The sequence below is a fragment of the Cherax quadricarinatus genome, chromosome 13, assembly GCF_038502225.1.
Source record: "Cherax quadricarinatus isolate ZL_2023a chromosome 13, ASM3850222v1, whole genome shotgun sequence".
Lineage (NCBI taxonomy): Eukaryota > Metazoa > Arthropoda > Malacostraca > Decapoda > Parastacidae > Cherax > Cherax quadricarinatus.
This window is the reverse complement of record NC_091304.1, coordinates 579,798-600,652: the sequence shown is the minus strand read 5'-3', so window position 1 is coordinate 600,652 and position 20,855 is coordinate 579,798.

The window sequence follows — 20,855 nt, the reverse complement described above, 5'->3', positions numbered from 1 at the left end:
GATTATCAGGAGAAGAGTGGTGGAACACCTAGAAAGGAACGATCTCATCAACAGCAGCCAACATGGTTTCAGGGACGGGAAATCCTGTGTCACAAACCTACTGGAGTTCTATGACATGGTGACAGCAGTAAGACAAGAGAGAGAGGGGTGGGTGGATTGCATTTTCTTGGACTGCAAGAAGGCGTTTGACACAGTTCCACACAAGAGATTGGTGCAAAAACTGGAGGACCAAGCAGGAATAACAGGGAAAGCACTACAATGGATCAGGGAATACTTGTCAGGAAGACAGCAGCGAGTCATGGTACGTGGCGAGGTGTCAGAGTGGGCACCTGTGACCAGCGGGGTCCCGCAGGGGTCAGTCCTAGGACCAGTGCTGTTTCTGGTATTTGTGAACGACATGACGGAAGGAATAGACTCTGAGGTGTCCCTGTTTGCAGATGACGTGAAGTTGATGAGAAGAATTCACTCGATCGAAGACCAGGCAGGACTACAAAGGGATCTGGACAGGCTGCAGACCTGGTCCAGCAATTGGCTCCTGGAGTTCAATCCCACCAAGTGCAAAGTCATGAAGATTGGGGAAGGGCAAAGAAGGCCGCAGACGGAGTACAGTCTAGGGGGCCAGAGACTACAAACCTCAATCAAGGAAAAAGATCTTGGGGTGAGTATAACACCAGGCATATCTCCTGAAGCGCACATCAACCAAATAACTGCTGCAGCATATGGGCCCCTAGCAAACCTCAGAACAGCATTCCGACATCTTAATAAGGAATCATTCAGGACCCTGTACACCGTGTACGTTAGGCCCATATTGGAGTATGCGGCACCAGTTTGGAACCCACACCTAGCCAAGCACGTGAAGAAACTAGAGAAAGTGCAAAGGTTTGCAACAAGACTAGTCCCAGAGCTAAGAGGTATGTCCTACGAGGAGAGGTTAAGGGAAATCAACCTGACGACACTGGAGGACAGGAGAGATAGGGGGGACATGATAACGACATACAAAATACTGAGAGGAATTGACAAGGTGGACAAAGACAGGATGTTCCAGAGATTGGACACAGTAACAAGGGGACACAGTTGGAAGCTGAAGACACAGATGAATCACAGGGATGTTAGGAAGTATTTCTTCAGCCACAGAGTAGTCAGTAAGTGGAATAGTTTGGGAAGCGATGTAGTGGAGGCAGGATCCATACATAGCTTTAAGCAGAGGTATGATAAAGCTCACGGCTCAGGGAGAGTGACCTAGTAGCGATCAGTGAAGAGGCGGGGCCAGGAGCTCGGACTCGACCCCCGCAACCTCAACTAGGTGAGTGAGTACACACACAGTACCTAGTGGCGACCAGTGAAGAGGCGGGGCCAGGAGCTATGAATCAACCCCTGCAACCACAATTAGGTGAGTACACACACACACACACACTCACAACCTGAAGTTGAAGACTCATGAGTCACAGGGATGTTACGAAGTATCTCTTCAATCACAGAGTTGTCTGGAAAGTGGTGTAGTGGAGGCAGGAGCCATACGTAGCTTTAAGAATATGTATGATAAGGCTTATGGAGCAGGGAGAGTGACATAGTAGCGACCAGTGAAGAAGCGGGACCAGGAGCTGTGACTCGACCCCTGCAGCCACAACTAAGTGAGTACATCTAGGTGAATACACACACACACACACACACACACACACACACACACCACGTGCACGCATACACTGACAGACAAACAGACAGACACACAAACAGGCTTAAATCACCCAGAATAAAAAAAAAATAACGAACCAACATTTAGACGGAGTATAAACATTAAGAATTTCCACGCTTTACACAAACACAGTGTACGCACGATACCAAACACAAACACACACACACATGGACAAATACAAACACAGACACACGCACGCACACACACGCGCGCGCGCACACACACAAAACACACACACACACACACACACACACACACACACACACACACACACACACACACACACACACACACGCACACACACACGCACGCACACACACTAAACAACAGCAGACCGAGGCAGGAATATGAGGACAACAACAAAGCAATGGTCGATACTTTAGCAAAGCACCGAGGACTGCACATAGGGACTAAGCTAAGCTACTTATCATGGGAGATTTCAACAGCAAAGAAACAGACTGGGAGACCAGAAACATGGAGAACTAAGATGATGAAGGAGGTTGGCGAAAACTTTGTGTCGTCATGCTGAGGACACCACACACGAGCCAGCAAGACTGGATCAATTATTCGCCCCAAGTTTATACAACATGGGTAGTGCATCCTCTGAGAGCTGCTTTAAAAAAAATCAGTTTTGAAGGTAGAATAACAACTGGAGCACACGAGAAACCAGAGTTCCGAAGAGGGAGCTGTGAAAGGATGAGAGAGAGAGAGAGAGAGAGAGAGAGAGAGAGAGAGAGAGAGAGAGAGAGAGAGTGAGTCCCTGGATCAAGTGCAATGGGAAAGGAACTATCTTGTTGGAAAGTGCTGGGAGGCAGAGTAGAACTTCATAACTTCATACCAAGAGGAAGAAGAAGAGGGGAAAATAGCAAAGACGAACAGAGCCCTTGGCTCAAGCTAAGATGCAAAGAGGAGAATAAAAAGAGAAACACAAGAGTATGGAAAAGCTGTAGGAAACGAAGGATAAACGAGAAGTGAGCAGAGTAGCCAAAAACGAATGTGAGAGTGATGAGACTGTCTGACTGAGTAACAGTTTTGGAATGACATAGCAAAAGAAGCCAAATCTGAACCATAACATTCACACAGCCACATCAGAAGACAACACTATAAAAGACCAGGTTACTCGACATGAGAAGAAAGAAGGAGAGTTCACGAGAAACAACAAGGAAGTCTGAGAAGTGTTAAACAAAAGCATTAAAGATGTGTTCTCGGTTGAAACAGGAACAATACAAGAGAGCCAAAGGAAAAGGGTAGACAGGTACTGGACACTATACACATAAGAGGGAAAGTGGTGAAAAACATTTAAGTGAACTGAATACATCGAAGGCAATAGGAATTAACAATAGGAGCAAAAACACTGTCTGAACCACTAGCTAAGATCTACAACAAGTCATTGGACACGAGACCACTGGCAAAGATCCGGAAGACAGCAAATGTGACATTTGCAAATGGTGGCATGCAAACAGTGTAAGGTAATGAAGATAACCTGGAGAGTGGTAGAACACTTGGAGAGAAGTGGTCTCGTAAACAATATCCAACACACCTGTGTAGAGATGGAAAATCTTGGTTAACAAACTGCTGAAGTTCTATGACAACGTCGCAGAAGTGAGGCGGAGGAAGAGACAGACAGACAGACAGAAATGGAAGGATTACATATTCTTGGGCTTCAAAAAGGCGCTTGATATTGTGCCTCACAAGAAACTGTTGCAAAAACTTGAGGAGCAAGCAAGAATAACGGGGAATATACTTCGATGGCTCAAAGAGTACCTCAGGGGGTGGAAACAATGAGTGACTCTCTGAAAGGGAATGTCTGATTGATAACCACTTGGGTGCTAACACCCATGCAGCAAGGAATTTCAAGTAGCTTGTGGAACTATGCTTAAAGGGAAGACTGGCAGGTGGAGGGAGTGAGAAGCCAGACTTTAGAAAAGGAAACTTAGAAGGGAAGGGAGAATTCCTGAGTGCAGTGTAGTGGGAAAGGGAAGTGGAAGGAAAGTCAGAGGATGAGATGATGGAGTACTGAGCAGGGCAGTGACGGGTAGCAAGAGAGCTACATATCCAGAAATGGAAGGGAAATGACAAAGACAGTTTTTAATTCAACAGGAGAGGCAAAGTGATAGAAGCTTAGTGTGGAAGAGCTGTAGGAAGTGAAGGACAGACAAGAACAGAACAATAAGCAGAAGAGCCAGAAACTAACATGCAAAGAAGAGGAAAGAAACTGAGCAGCGATCTGAGAATGACAGAGCAGCAAAGGACAAGTCTGAACTATTGCTGCTTTACCGCCTCACCACAAGAAAAACATCAGTGACGGACCAGGTAATTCGACTAAAGAAGGAAGGTAAGCTCAGAAAAAAATTGGAAAATCTGTAAAACATAAAATGTGAGTTCAGGCACTTTATTACGGTCTTTATGTTTTGAATAAACCATTTAAGAGGTTTTCTCGGTGGAAACAGAAGCAATGCTAAAAAGTCAAAATAAAACGGTACACCAGCAAGTAATAGACATCATACACACAAAACAATGAAGAGGTAAAAAAAATTGTTAAGTAAAAAGGACACAAGTGCAACTTATGTGACATTTTATTGTAGCAACGTTTCGCTCTCCAGGAGCTTTACTGGTCTGGTCAGTCCAGACGACTTTTTCCAATCTTCAACTGTCCAGTTATGGGGAGCCTGTGCCCCCTCTAGCCTCAGTTTTCATGTTCTTAGCCGACATGAGTGGAATCCAGTGTGAGCTTTTACTGCTGTAGCCTATCCATTTCAAAGTTCGATGTGTTGTGCATTCAGAGATGCTCTTCTACATACCACTGTTATTACAAGTGGTTATCTGAGTTACTATCACCTTTCTGTCAGACTGAACCAGTCCGGCCATTCTCCTCTGATTATCAAGATTATCTCCTCTCATTATCAAGACGTTTTTGTCCACATAACTGCCACTCACTGGATGTTCTTGTTTTTAAACACAGTTTTCAATAAACTCTAGAGACTGTTGTGTGTGAAAATACCAGAAGATCAGAGTTTTTGAGGTACTCAAACCACCGCGCCCGTCTGGCACAAACATTCCACGGACTAAGTCACCTACATCACATATCTTCCCCATTCTGATGTTCGGTCTGAACCTCTTGACTATGACTGCATGTTTTCAGGCACAGAGGTTCAGCCAGGTGATTGTCTTATTACATATTTGCATGAATGAGCAGGTATACCTGGTTACCTGGATACCTGGAGGTTACCTGGAGGTTATTCCGGGGATCAACGCCCCCGCGGCCCGGTCCATGACCAGGCCTCCCGATGGATCAGGGCCTGATCAACTAGGCTGTTACTGCTGGCCGCACGCAGTCCAACGTACGAGCCACAGCCCGGCTGATCCGGCACTGACTTTAGGTATCCGTCCAGCTCTCTCTTGAAGGCAGCCAGGGGTTTATTGGCAATTCCCCTAATGCTTGATGGGAGGCTGTTGAACAGTTTTGGGCCCCGGACACTTATAGTGTTTTCTCTTAGTGTACCAATGGCGCCCCTACTTTTTATTGGGGGCATTTTGCATCGCCTGCCCAGTCTTTTACTTTCGTAGGGAGTGATTTCTGTGTGCAGATTTGAGACCATTCCTTCCAAGATTTTCCAAGTGTAGATTATGATATATCTCTCCCTCCTGCGTTCCAACGAGTACAAGTCAAGTGCTTCCAAGCGTTCCCAGTAGTTAAGGTGCTTGACAGAACTTATACGTGCAGTAAAGGATCTCTGTACACTCTCTAGATCTGCGATTTCACCTGCTTTGTATGGAGATGTTAATGTACAGCAGTATTCCAGCCTAGAGAGAACAAGTGATTTGAAAAGGCTCATCATGGGCTTGGCATCTCTCGTTTTGAAAGTTCTCATTATCCATCCTATCATTTTCTTTGCACGTGCGATCGTGGCACTGTTGTGATCCTTGAAAGTGAGATCCTCAGACATTACTACTCCCAGGTCCCTTACATTATTTTTCCGCTCTATTGTATGGCCGGAGTCAGTAGTATACTCTGTTCTAGTTATTATCTCCTCCAGTTTTCCGTAACTGAGTAGTTGGAATTTGTCCTCATTGAACATCATATTGTTTACCTAATTAAATGGCCACTGAATGCATATCGCCAGAGGCTGGTAACAGCCGCATATCTACAACCAATACTCGTTTGGCCTTCAGGAATCTCAACAAAGAGATATTCCATTACCTTTATACGGCATACGTTGGGACCATCTTGGAGTATGCAGCACCAGTATGGGACCCACACCTCGAAAAAGCCTTTTAATAAACTAAAGAACATTCAGAGGTATAAAACAAAGTTTGTCCCTGAGTTATGGGACACGAACTACGACGAAAGGTTAATGGAACTGAACCTAACGACACTGAAGAACAGAAGAACCAAGGGAGACATGATAACGACATATAAAATACTCAGAGGAATTGTTAGAATACACATGAACAGATTGTTCGAGAGGTAAGAAGCAGAATAGCCACGGGGATGTCATGAGGTATTTCTTCAGCCTCAGGATGGTCAGAAAGTGAAATGACCTTGACCAGGTGATGATGTGGTGAAAACAGACTCCATACATAGTTTTAAGAGGAGGCACGATAAGATCCACGAAGTTAGCAAGAAGTGAAGCTGACTAGTGGCAAGTAAAAAGGTGGAGCCAGGAGCTGAGACGCGACCCCTGCAACCATACATAAGTGAGCACACACACACACACACACACACACACACACAAATACAGGGATGTTCGGAAGTATTTATTCAACCTTAGAGTTGTTAGTAAGAAGAATTTGGAGAGTTTAGTGGAACCAGGATCCATACATAGCATTAAGTACGTTAAGGCTCTTAGAGCAGAGAGAGACAGAGGGTGGACCTAGTAGTGACCAGCGAAGAGGCGGGGCCAGGAGCTGTGAATCGACCCCTGTAACCATATATAGGTAAGTACACACACACACACACACACACACACACACACACACACACACGTCCCTGGACCCCAAGCAACACACACCTAACTCGGTTCTTTCTCTCTCGTTCTCTCTCTCTCTCCCACTCTCTTTCATCCTCTCTCACACGCTCTACTGCTCACGCTCTCTCTCTCTCTCTCTCTCTCTCTCTCTCTCTCTCTCTCTCTCTCTCTCTCTCTCTCTCTCTCTCTCTCTGCTTTCCTCTCTCTCCCCCTCTCTCGATGTATATTTATCTATCTCTGTCTCTCGGTCTGTCTATCTATCAACATCTATCTATCTATCTATCTCTCACTATTTCTCTCTTTCTCTCTTCTTCAGTACATGCGCGAATTCCTGACAGCGGGACGAAACATTCTGTACTGAGCAACGAACGCCACTGGAAAATTCGGACCCCACCTCGCACCCTTTTAACTCCCCTCCCCCGGGTCCCCTCCCCCACCATCACCCCTACCAGACCTCCCATCACCCAATCCCAAACATCATGACCCCCCTCCCCGTCCATCCCCCACCCCAAGAAACCCACCACCCCACCCAGTCAACTCCAACCCAGTGCCTTCTACCACCACCACCTCCCCTCCCCTACCCTATCCGCACCACTCCTCTCCCCGTCCACCCCATGCCCCTACCCGTCATGTTGGCACGGCTTGTTATGCCCCGCCCTGGCCCCGTCTCTTCCCCTGGCCCCGGGTGTTGTGAGTGTCGGCCGCTGCTAGCGAGGTAGTCGCTCTGTTTCTAACTTCCTCCCGTTGGCCTCCACAGTGGCGGTGTTTTTCGTGTGCGCGTTGTGGCGCGTGTTTGTGTGCGTTTGTTAGGCGCCCTGAGCGTGTTTATGTGCGTTGGGTTGTGTTTGTTAGGCGCCCATGTATATATTGGGTCTGCATCCTGCGTGGGTTTGTTAGGCGGTGTGTGTCTATGTGTGTGTGTGTATTTACCAGGAGTTTGCCTGTCAGCCTGCCTTCTTGCCTACCTACCTACCTACCTGAGTGCCTGCCTGCCTGCCTGCCTCAGCCTGCCTGAGGTGCCTGCCTGCCTGCCTGCCTGACCTGCCTGTCAGCCTGCCTGCCTGCCAGCCAGCCTGCCTGCCTGCCTAGCCTGCCAGCCTGCCCACCTGCACCACTCCTGCCTGTCCTCCAGCATGCCTACTGCCTATCTGCCTGCCGCACAGCCTACCTGCAAACAACCTGCCAGCCACCTGCCTGCCTGCCTGCCTGCCACCCCACCTACCACCTCCTACCTGCCAGCCTGCCGCTCCTGCCACCTGCCATCTCCACCTGCCTATCGCCTGTCTCCAACCTGCCTACCAATTCCTGCCTGCCTACCTGCCAATCCTGCACCTGCCTTGCCTGTCTTCCTGCCTGCCAGCCTACCTCCTTGCCTGCCTGCCAGCCTGCCAGGCTGCCTGCAGATCTGCCTGCCTGCCTGCCTACGCACTCCACTTGCTAATCCTACCTGCCTGCTCCTGCCTCCTTGGCCCCCCCAGCCTACCTGCCTGCCTGCCTGCCTGCCTGCCTCCACCTGCCAGCCTGCCTGCCAGCCTGCCTGCCAGCCTGCCTGCCTGCCTGTCTGCCTAGCCTGCCTGCCTGCCAGTCCCCCAGTCTGCCCAGCCTGCCTGCCTGCCTGCCAGCCTGCCTCTGCCCAGCCTGCCTGCCTGCTAACCTGCCTGCTTGACCTGCCAACGCCAGCCTGCCTGCACCTGCACCTGCCTGCCTCGCCCGCCTGCCTGTCTGCCTGTCCTGCCAGCCTGCCGCCTGCCTTGCCTGCCTGCCAGTCCTGGCACCTAGCACCTTCTTCCTGCCTGCCTGCCATCCTGCTCCTGCCTGCCTGCCAGGCCCTGCGATCTGCCTGCCTTGCCTAGTCTCCTGCCTGCCTGCCTGCCTGCCTGCACCTGCCTGGCCCCGCCCACCTGCCTGCCTGCCTGCCTGCCTGCCAGCCAGCCTGCCTGCAGCCTGCCTGCCAGCCTGCCTGCCTGCCTGTCTACTGGCACCTGCTGCCTGCCAAGCCTGCCCAAGTCCTGCTGCCAGCCTGCCTGCCTGCCTGCTGCCTGCCAGCCTGCCGGTACCTGCTTGCCAGCCTGCCTGCCTGCTAAGCCTGCCTGCCTTCCAGCTTGCCTGCCAAGCTTGCCAGCCTGCCTGCGGCACCAGCCTGCCTGCCTGCAGCCTGCCACCGCCAGACTGCCGAGGGACTGCAGAGGCCAGCCTGCAGCCTGCCAGCCTGCCTGTCACCAGCCTGCAGTCTGCCTGCGTACCAGCCTGCCTATCTGCTTATACATACCTGCTAACCTGCCTGTCCCTGCCACCTGCCTGCCAGCCTGCCTGCCAGCCTGCCTACCCAAGGCCTGCCTGTCTGCCTGCCTGCCTGCCAGCCTGCCAACCAGCCTGCCTATCTGCCTGCCACCTTCCTGCCTGTCTGCCAGCATACCTTCCTGCCAGCCTGCCAGCCTGCCAGCCTGCCTGCCTGCACCATCTTGGACTATCTGCCTGCCTGCCTGCCTGCTAGCCTGCCTGCATGCCTACTGCTAAGCCCCTGCCGCCAAGCCCAGCCATGCCAGCCAGCCTGCCTAACTGCCTGCTAACACCTACTAAGCCTGCCTGCAAGCCTGCCTGCCTGTCAGCCAGCGTGCATGCCAACCTGCCTATCTGCAGCCCTGCCTGCCTGCCTACTAACTAAACACCTGCCTACCTACCTGCTACCTGCCAGCAAGCCTACATTTTATGCCTGCTTCCTGCTAGCTACCTGCCTGCCAGCTACGTGCCTGCCTGCATACCAGCCTGCCTGCCTGCTTACCCAGCCTCCTGCCTGCCTGTGCCCAGCCTGCCTGCCTGCCTGCCTGCCAGCCTGCCTGCCTGCCAGCCCAGCGTGCCTGCCTGCACCTACCTGCCTACCTTACCGCAGCCTGCCTGCTGCTGCTGCCTGTCTGCCTGAGTATCTGCTAGCCTACCTGCAAAGCAGCCTGCATGCCATCCTGCCTGTCAATAGCCTATCTACCAGCCTGCCTGCCTGCTACCTGCCTGTATACCTGCCTTCCTGCCTGCCTGCTTCCCCCTGCAGACCTGCCTGCATACATGCCAGCCTGCCTGCCTGCACCAGCCTGCCTGCCCACCTGCCTGCCTGCCTGCTGCCTGCCTGCCTGCCTGCCTGCCTGTCTGCCCGGCCTGTTGCCTGCCTCCTACCAGCCTGTCTGCCCAGCTCAGCTGGCCTGCCTGTCTGCCTGCTGCCTGCCTGCCTGCCTGCCTTCCACCTTGCCAGCATGCCCCTGGCTACTAACCTGCTATCTGCTAAAGGTGCCTGCTAAGGCTTACCTGCAAGCAGCCTGCATATCAGCCTGCCTATCTGCCAACCTGCCTACCAACCTGCCTGCCCCTGCTAACCTGCCTGTATGCCTGCCTGCTGTAAACCTGCCTACCTGCCTCCCCAGCTTGCCTGCTGCATGCCAGCCTGCCTGCCTGCTTGCCAGCCTGCCTGCCCGTGCCTGCCTGCCTGCCTGCCAAGGCCTGCTTATCTGCCGGCCTGCCTGCCAGCCTGCCTACCTGCTGCCTGCCTGCCTACCTGTTTGCCTGCCCAGCCTGCGTGCCTGCAGGCCTCCTTGCCTGCCTGCCAGCCTGCCTGCCTGCCTGCCTGCCTGCCTGCCTGCCTGCCCCAACCTACCTGCCAACCTACCTATCTACCTACCTACCTACATACCAGCCTATCTACCTATCTACCTACCTGCATATCTACCTACCAGCCTGTCTACCTATCTATCATCCTGTTTTTGTTTGCTGGGTAGTGTGTGTGTGTGTGTGTGTGTACTCACCTAGTTGAGGTTGCGGGGGTCGAGTCCGAGCTCCTGTGTGTGTGTTTGTGTGTGTTTGTTTGTTGGGTGATGGTTGTGTGTGTGCGTGTGTGTGTGTATGTCTGTCTGATTGTTGGGTAGCGTGTGTGTTTGTGTATGTGTGCGTGCTCACCTATATGTACTCACCTATTTGTGGTTTGAGTCACGGCTCCAAGACGTTCGGCTGGCTGCTGGTGGGTTCACTCTCTCAGAACTGACTTCGTCAGCTCTGTCAATCCATCTCAGTATTTTATAGAAGTTTTGGTGTTGTCAGACTTACTTCCTCTTGTCTTATCTCTGTATCTAGTCTTGTTGCAAACCTCTGTTCCATAATGGTGCTGCATACTCTAGGATGGGCCTGACAAACATCGCATTTATTGTCGTGAATGACTAATGAGATTCCTAAAAGTTGATTTTAGCTTTGCCAAATGTGCATATGCTGCAAAGGTTGCTTAGTAGATGCGCGCCTCTGGTCAGATGCTCGGTTCTCGTACTCCGAGGTTCTTCACTTTCAGTACGATGTGTTGTCTTTGTCCTCCGAACCTTCGTGTCTCGTCTACTTTACCCTTCATCTGATATCATAACCTTGAGGTTGAACTCCAATAACCACTTTGGTCAGGCCCTAATCCACCAGGAGGCCTGGTTATGGACCGGGCCGCGGGGGTGTTGATCAACGGAATAACTTCCGGGTAAACTCCAGGTAGACTTACCACAGCAGTCCTGCAGCTCGTCCAGATCCCGTTGCAGACTTTGATTGTCCTCTTCTGTTCTTATTCTCCTCGCAGGTCTCTCATGAGACTCTGTCTCCCTCCATGTTATTCACGATCACCAGAAGCAACAATAATCCTTGTGGTGTTCCGCATGGTACACTTCTCCATTCCTATGCCTCTTCCAGGTGACCCTTCTTTGTTTTCCTCCTGTTAGGGTATGTCTTGATCCAGTGTAGTAAATTTCTTGCTATTCTTGCCTGCTCTTCTAACTTTTGGCCAGTCTCTTGTGTGGTTCTGTGTCAAATGCCTCCTTACAATCCAGGAAAATGCAATCCAGCTCATCCCTCTCACTCTTGCCACACTTCTCTCGCTTTATCATAGAACTCAAGCAAAATTGTGAGACAGAATTCCCTTGGTTGTAATTTATAACCCACTTATTTCCAGGTACTCATCAATCTTTTTTCTAATAATCTTCATAACCTTACATACAGTACATGTCAGTCATACTGGCCTGTAGTTCACCTGTACCTGTCTGTCCTCTTTCTTAAATATTCGAACTTCCTTTGCCATATTCCACCTGTCTGTATCAAGAGTCTTGTTGTAGACTTTGGCAGTACACATATTGTTTCTGCTCCTTCTTTCCAAACCCACAGAAAGAGAATGTCTGTTACTATTTTCTCTGAGATATCCAGCAGCTCACTTTGTAGTTTCTTCACCTCTCTCGTTGTATGTATTGTGTCCAGTGGTCGTTGGTGTACTCTTTCTCTTAGAGTCTCCGGTAATACCCACACTTCCTCCGTGAAAACATTAAATCCTTTAGTTTAGCTCCTTGCAGACTTCCTGGTCATTACTTGTGAGTTCTCCTTTTTCCTTCTTCAAACATATTACCTGGTCCTTTACTGTCTTCTTCCTTCCAGTGTGATTATACAGCAATTCTGGTTCATATTTGGTGTTCTGTGCTCTGTCATTTTCACACTGTCAGACTCTCACCCATGTGTATTACTTGTTCTACTGTTCACTTCTCTGTGTTCTCCTGGGTTTTCATTCTCATATCTTTTGAGTATTATTTCATTTTTAGCTATGTCTTCTCTGCATCTGTGGGTTAACCCTGGGCTTACTCTTCTTACCATTGTTTCTGCTTCTGTCTAGCATTTTTTTCCTCTGTTTCACATCTCTTTTCGTCTAAATGCTTCATCATCAAATTCATTGTCTTTACTTCCACTTCCCTTTCCAACTGCAATGCATTTATTGTCTCCTTCTGCCGCTATGTTATCTCCATCTTTATCTCTGTCAAGTATTCATAACTCAGCACTGTATAGTCACTACACCTTAAGAAACTCTCCTATTTCATTTCATGTACACCAGATTTATTTAGAGTGAGTAACAGGTCCAGTCTTGCTGGTTGTATTGCTGACATGTTGGTACTTAAACTTTTTCCTTCAGCACCTCCATCATCATAGCCCTTCCATGTTTACAGTCCACCTTATTCTAAGTCCACTTCTCTGTAGCTAAAATCTGCCACGGTCAGCAGCTTTGTAGGAGCGATGTTAGGTTCCCTTGCTTCATCCTGTATGGTGTCCACCATCACCTTGTCATATTCCTGTCTTGTTCTTCTATTGATTAGTGGAGGGTTGTATATCACTGCCATCACCACTTTGTGTCCCCCAGTCTGGAGTGTGTATACTTCACTTCGCAGTTATATATCTCCCTCTCTGCTTATCTTTCTCATCTAAAAGCTCCACTGGTTTCTCATTAACAGTGCTTGATATCCTACTGTAAATTTTGTCTGTATGAGTGTTATGATGTTTTGTTTCTGTGAGTGTTATGACCTTTTGGTCTGCCTCTGCTATTCACTCATTCTATTCGTTATTCTTGATGGCCATTCCAGCTGCATTTGTGTGTAATACTTTCAGTTTAATTTCTTTTACTGTGTTCCGGTCTCGATATCCTGGTTATCTAACCTTCGCTTATGAGTCGCAGCGTTACTAGGAAGGGAAAATAAAGCGAGGTACAGACTGGAGGTCTGAATGAGGAGTAGTTGTGTGGGGGGAGAGGACGAAGTTGTTGTGCTGGAATGAGTGGGTACTGAGGTGTGAGTGAGGGAGGACTGGAGGCAGGGTATGTAAGCTTTTGGCTTCTACAGATTGAGTGGAAAGGAAGGGTTTGGGGCATGAGCTAGATCATATTGAGGATTTTGCATAGGGTAACCATGGCAACAGCAATTTAATGTCTGTTCTGCCCAAAATGCACAGCATGTTAGTGGCTGTCTTTTTTCCTAAGAACATTTCATTACTTGTAAACTACAGTTTGTTTTCTGTTACCACCCTCCCTGTTTATCCTTTCTGTGTGTGTGTGTGTGTGGCGGTGATTTATTTAAATTTCTAGCTGTTCCTTCTCCTTTTCTGTTCTGTCCCGAACTAAATACACATGGTAATTACTTTCTGTCCGCCTGAGCGTGGTTTCTGTCTCATAAATCTGTCCCCTGTTATTTACGTCGCGGGAGTCACTTTGATTGGGCAGATTTTCGCTTCTTCTTCAGATTTCTGAAAAATCTGCCACCTGCCGTATGTCATCCACCGCTGCTGCCGTTCCAGTAAGATCTCTGATCCCTTGTTCCTCTACTACCGTTTCTCTTGTCCTGCCATGGTCCCCATGACGACCATATATATATATGTGTGTGTGTGTGTGTGTGTGTGTGTGTGTGTGTGTGTGTGTGTGTGTGTGTGTGTGTGTGTGTGTGTGTGTGTGTGTGTGTGTGTGTGTGTATTCATCTAATTCACATAATTGTGGTTGCAGGGGTCGAGACTCAGCTCCTGGCCCCGCCTCTTCACTGAGTGCTACTAGGTCCTTTCTCTCCCTGCTCTATAAGCTTCATCATACCTCATCTTAAAGCTATGTATGGTTCCTGCCTCCACTACCTCACTTGCTAGGCTGTTCCACTTTTTGACTACTTTATGACTGAAGAAATACTTCCTAACATCCCTGTGACTCATCTGGGTCTTCAACTTCCAATTGTGACCCCTTGTTTCTGTGTGCCCTCTCTGGGACATCCTGTCTCTGTCCACCTTGTCTATTTCACGCAGTATTTTGTGTGTGTGTGTGTGTGTGTGTGTGTGTGTGTGTGTGTGTGTGTGTGTGTGTGTGTACTCATCTAGTTGTACTCACCTAGTTGAGGTTGCGGGGGTCGAGTCCGAGCTCCTGGCCCCGCCTCTTCACTGATTGCTACTAGGTCACTCTCCCTGAGCCGTGAGCTTTATCATACCTCTGCTTAAAGCTATGTATGGATCCTGCCTCCACTACATCGCTTCCCAAACTATTCCACTTACTGACTACTCTGTGGCTGAAGAAATACTTCCTAACATCCCTGTGATTCATCTGTGTCTTCAGCTTCCAACTGTGTCCCCTTGTTACTGTGTCCAATCTCTGGAACATCCTGTCTTTGTCCACCTTGTCAATTCCTCTCAGTATTTTGTATGTCGTTATCATGTCCCCCCTATCTCTCCTGTCCTCCAGTGTCGTCAGGTTGATTTCCCTTAACCTCTCCTCGTAGGACATACCTCTTAGCTCTGGGACTAGTCTTGTTGCAAACCTTTGCACTTTCTCTAGTTTCTTCACGTGCTTGGCTAGGTGTGGGTTCCAAACTGGTGCCGCATACTCCAATATGGGCCTAACATACACGGTGTACAGGGTCCTGAATGATTCCTTATTAAGATGTCGGAATGCTGTTCTGAGGTTTGCTAGGCGCCCATATGCTGCAGCAGTTATTTGGTTGATGTGCGCTTCAGGAGATGTGCCTGGTGTTATACTCACCCCAAGATCTTTTTCCTTGAGTGAGGTTTGTAGCCTCTGGCCCCCTAGACTGTACTCCGTCTGCGGTCTTCTTTGCCCTTCCCCAATCTTCATGACTTTGCACTTGGTGGGATTGAACTGTGTGTGTGTGTGTGTGTGTGTGTGTGTGTGTGTGTGTGTGTGTGTGTGTGTGTGTGTGCATGTGTGTGTGTGTGTGTATTCACCTAGTTGTGGTTGCAGGGGTCGAGCGTCAGCTGCTGGCACCGAGTCTTCATTGGTAGGTACTCAGTGACTACCCGCTCCATGAGCTTTATCATACTTCTCCTTAAAGATATATATAGATCTCGCCTCCACTACATCACTTCCTAGACTATTTCACTTCCTGACAACTCTGTAACTGAAGAAATACTTCCTAACATCCCTGTGGTTCATCTGAGTCTTCAGCTTCCAACTGTGACCCCTTGTTGCTGTGTCCAGTCTCTTGAACATCCTGCCTCTGTCCACCTTGTCTATTCCTCTCAGTATTTCATATGTTGTTATCATATCCCCCTTATCTTTCCTGTCCGCCAGTGTCGTCAGGTTGATTTCCCTTAACCTCTCCTCGTAGGACATACCCCTTAGCTCCGGGATTAGTCTTGTTGCAAACCTTTGCACTTTCTCTAGTCTCTCTACATGCTTGGCTAGGTGTGGGTTCCAAACTGGTGCTGCATACTCCAGTATAGGCCTAACGTACACAGTATACAGGGTCCTGAATGACACCTTATTAAGATGTCGGAATGCTGCTCTTAGGTTTGCCAGGCGCCCATATGCTGCCGCAGTTATTTGGTTGATGTGCGCTTCAGGAGATGTGCCTGGTGTTATACTCACCACAAGATCCTTTTTCTTGAGAGAGGTTTGTAGTCTCTGGCCCCCTAAACTGTACTCCGTGTGCGTTCTTCTTTGCCCTTCCCCAATCTTCATGACTTTACACTTGGTGGGGTTCAACTCCCGGTATGAGTATGGATGTGGGAGTGGTTATGGGTGTGGATGTGGATGTGGGTGTGGGTCTCAGTAGTATCAGTTCCCAGTAATACCAGTTCATGGGCATGGGTGTAGATGTGGGTATGGGTGTGAGTATGGGGTATGGGTGTGGGTGTAGAGTTTGGGTGTGGATGTGGGGAAGAGGAATCCTCTTCCGGGGAAAATTTTGGCCTCATGACAACAGATGGTGTCTCTGGTTTGGCTATGGAGAACTGTAGTACAGTTCTAGGATCTGCACAGACTGGGAATGCATCCAGTATGAATTGTATCCAACCAAAAGCAAAACTGTGCAAATTCTATGTTTGGGGCATCTGTAAGCATGTAATATCAAGGAAAACAAATGGGACACGCAACTTTGAGCATCCCAAAAAATGCCGCGACCTCCTGTCTGAAGGAGTGTGTCGTTCTCCCTCTTGCAAATTCTTCTGTTACAATACCAGTTGCCCCACATACCGCCTAAAAGGGACCAGGAGCACACACTCCGTAAAATAAATTATAGTAGTTATGGTAGTTATGACAATGCCACTCCAAGTGATTTTTTAGTGGTAAAACAGGAAGAAAGAAAATAGAAAGAGATAACCAAAATAGTCCACCACCTTGGAGCCTTGTTAAACTGGAGGCACAGCCAGTGGCGCCTCCGGGCTCACAACTACTGATGCCAACAACAAAATCCCCCCAACAAACATGCAGCACAACCTCATTTATATTTGACAATATACAGGACCTTTTAGACATCCACAAACAACAAAATACCTTTCATTAGTGGACTTCTAGGGGAGTCAAATGCAGTGTTTGCGGCCTTCACAGAGACCCACGCCAAAGATTACTTTGACAGTGAAATATATATACCTGGATACAACCTTTTCAGATGCAACAGAAAGAACAGGCTCATTTGCACAGAGATACTGAGCACCACAAATCATATAGTTGAAGTTCTAACAATAAAAATCGAAAATCAAATCTTAGTCATTGTACTTGTATATAAGCCACCAGATGCATCTTCCCAAAAGTTCAAAGAACAACTATCAAAAATTAACTCCTGTCTGGAAAGCCTTCCAGTCCCATCCCCAAATCTTGCTGCTTGGCGGCTTCAGCCTAAGACATGCAAAATGGAAGAATATAGCAAATAATGTTGTAGCAGAAATGATCCCTGGAGGTAGCTCAGATGAAAGGTCACACACACAGAAGCTGCTGAATTTCTCCAGCAAACACACCATAAGTCAGCAAATAGTGGAGCCAACAAGACTGGAGAACACACTGGACCTTATTTTCACAAATAATGAGGACCTGGTAAGAAACATAACAATATCAAAAACAACAAATTCTGATCACAATCTAATCGAAGTCCAGATTTACATGCACAGAAGTCCTGATCAGCAAAATGCATACAGCTATGAGGGTACCTTTACCAAATTCAACTTCAACAACAAGAACATCATCTGGGATCAGGTAAACTATGCCCTAAATGAAAAATGCTGGGAGGATATCTTAAATTACATAGACCCTAACCAGTGCCTTGAAAAGATCAACTTCCTGGTACCAGAAGTATGTTCAAGGCATATTCCCCTAAAAAAAAAAGAGAGAAGAAGTAAACTGGAGAGAGAGAGAGACACTTCCTCTACAGGAGAAGACAAAGAATCACTGAGCTCCTCAAGAATGCCAGATTACTTGAAACGCGGAAAGAAGTGCTAACCAGTGAAGTTAAAGGACTCATACGGGATCCAGGAGAGACAAGAGGAGCTAAAAGCGATTAGTGAAATTGAAAGAAATTCGAAATATTTCTTTTCACATGCTAAAAAAAAGGCAAAAACCACTTCTAGTATAGGGTCCCTGCTCAGACAAGGCGGATCCTACACAGATGACAACAAGCAAACGACAAAGATTGACAATTCAAACAATTTTTTCATGAATGAGTATCAAAACCCTGTTAATATGCCAAATTTCTGATATAACCTTAACTCCACTAGACTTTGAGAAAGCCATCGACGGCACGCCCATGCATTCAACCGCAGGCCCAGACTCGTGGAACTCTGTGTTCATTAAGAACTGCAAGAAACCCCTCTCACAGGCCCTAAGTATGCTATGGAGAAGGAGCTTAGACACAGGTGAGATTCCACAGTCACTGAACATGACAGATATAGCCCCATTCCATAAAGGTGGCAGCAAAGCAGTAGCTATGAACTATAGACAAATAACTTTCACATCCCACATCATAAAAATCTCTGAAAGAATTCTAAGAAGAATGATTGCAAATCACTTGGACTCCCAACAATTGCACATTCCAGGGCAACATGGGTTCACAGCAGGTCGCTTCTGCCTCTCGTAACTACTGGACCACTATGATATGGTCTTGGGTGCACTGGAAAACAAACAGAATGCAGATGTAGTATACACAGATTTTGCAAAAGCCTTTGACAAGTGCGACCATGGTGTAATAGCTCACAAAATGCGGGCTAAAGGGATAACTGGCAAAGTAGGTAGATGGATCTTCAACTTTCTAACCAATCGCACACAAAGAGTAGTAATAAACAGAGTTAAATCAGATGCTGCCATAGTGAAGAGCTCTGTTCCACAAGTCATAGTACTCGCACCTATCCTGTTTATCATTCTCATATCAGACATAGACAGAGATGTAAACCACAGCACTGTATCATCCTTTGCAGACGATACTAGGATCTGCATGAGAGTGTCATCCATTGAGGACACGGCAAAGCTCCAAGAAGATATTAACCAAGTTTTCCAATGGGCAACAGAGAACAATATTATGTTCAATGAAGACAAATGTCAACTACTCTGTTATTGAAAACTTGAGGAAATAATAACTAGGACTGAGTAAACTACAAACTTCAATCACACAAAAAAGCGGGAAAGTAATGTGAAGGACCTGGGTGTGGTAATGTCTGAGGATCTCACCTTCAAGGACCACAACAATGCCACTATCACATGTGCGAGGAAACTGATAGGATGATAATGAGAACATTCAAGACAAGATATGCCAAGCCAATGATCCATTTTCAATCACTTGTTCTCTCCAGGCTGGAATACTGCTGTAAATTAACATCCCCATTCAAGGCAGGTGAAATTGCAGATCTAGAGAGTGTACAGAGAACCTTTACTGCACATATACGTTCTATCAAACACCTTAACAACTGGGAACGCCTGGAGGCACTTGATTTGTACTCACTGGAGCGCAGGAGAGAGATATACATCATAATCTACACCTGGAAGATTCTGGAGGGACTGGCCCCCAACCTGCACACAGAAATCACTCCCTACGAAAGGAAAAGACTTGGCAGGTGATGTAACATACCCCCAGTGAAAAGTATGGGCGCCATTATACACTAAGAGAAAACACAATAAGTGTCCAGGGCCCAAGACTGTTCAACAGCCTCCCACCAGCCATAAGGGGAATTACCAATAGACCCCTGGTTGTCTTCAAGAGGGAGCTGGACAGATGCTTAAAGTCAGTGCCAGATCAGCCGGGCTGTGGTTCGTATATTGGACCATGTACGACCAGCACTAACAGCCTCGTTGATCAGGCCCAGATCCACCAGGAGGCCTGGTTATGGACCTTGACGCGGGGGCGTTGATCCCCGGAATGCCGTCCAGGTAGCCCTCCAGGGTGTGGGAGTGGGGTATGGATGTGGGTTTTGGGTATGGGTGTGGATGTGGGTGTTGGGTATGGGTGTGTGTGTATGGGTGTATGTGTGGAAATGGGTGTGGGTGAGGGTGTGGGTGTCGGGGTGGGGGTGGGAGTGGGGTGTGAGTGTGGATGTTGGCGTGGGTGTGGGGGTAGGGGTGGGAGTAGATGTGGGTGAGGGTGTAGGTGACAGTGTGGGTGTGAGTGAAGGTGTGGGTGTGGGCGTGGGTGTTGGCGTGGATGTGAGTGTGAGTGTGGGTGTAGGTGTACGTGTGCGTATGAGTATGGGTATGGGTGTGGGTATTGAGTATGGGTGTGGGTATTGAGTATGGGTGTGAGTGTGGGGTATGGGTGTGGGTGTGGGTATTGAGTATGGGTGTGGGGTATGGGTGTGGGTGTGGGTATGGGTGTGGGTGTGGGTGTGGGTGTGGGTGTGGGTGTGGGTATGGGTGTGGGTGTGGGTGTGGGTATGGGTATGGGTGTGGGTGTGGGTGTGGATGTGGGTATGGGTGTGGGTGTGGGTATGGGAGTGGGTGTGGGTGTGAGTATGGGTGTGGGTGTGGGTATGGGTATGGGTGTGGGTGTGGGTGTGGGTGTGGGTATGGGTGTGGGTGTAAGTATTGGTGTGGGTGTGGGTGTGAGTATGGGTGTGGGTGTGGGTGTGAGTATGGGTGTGGGCATGGGTGTGGGTGTGGGTATGGGTGTGCGTGTGGGTGTGGGTAGGGGTGTGGGTATGGGTGTGAGTATGGGTGTGGGTGTGGGTGTGAGTATGGGTGTGGGTGTGGGTGTGGGTGTGGGTGTGGGCATGGGTGTGGGTGTGGGTATGGGTGTTGGTATTGGCGTGGGTGTGGGTCTGGGAGTGGGTGTGGGTATAGGTGTGGGTGCGGGTGTGAGTATTGGTGTGGGTGTGGGTGTGAGTATGGGTGTGGGTGTGAGTATGGGTGTGGGCATGGGTGTGGGTGTGGGTATGGGTGTGGGTGTGGGTGTGGGTGTGGGTATGGGTGTGGGTGTGGGTATGGGTGTGGGTGTGGGTGTGAGTATTGGTGTGGGTGTGGGTGTGAGTATGGGTGTGGGTGTGAGTATGGGTGTGGGCCTGGGTGTGGGTGTGGGTCTGGGTGTGCGTGTGGGTGTGGGTATGGGTGTGGGTATGGGCGTGGGTGTGGGTATGGGTGTGGGTGTGAGTATGGGTGTGGGCATGGGCGTGGGTGTGGGTATGGGTGTGGG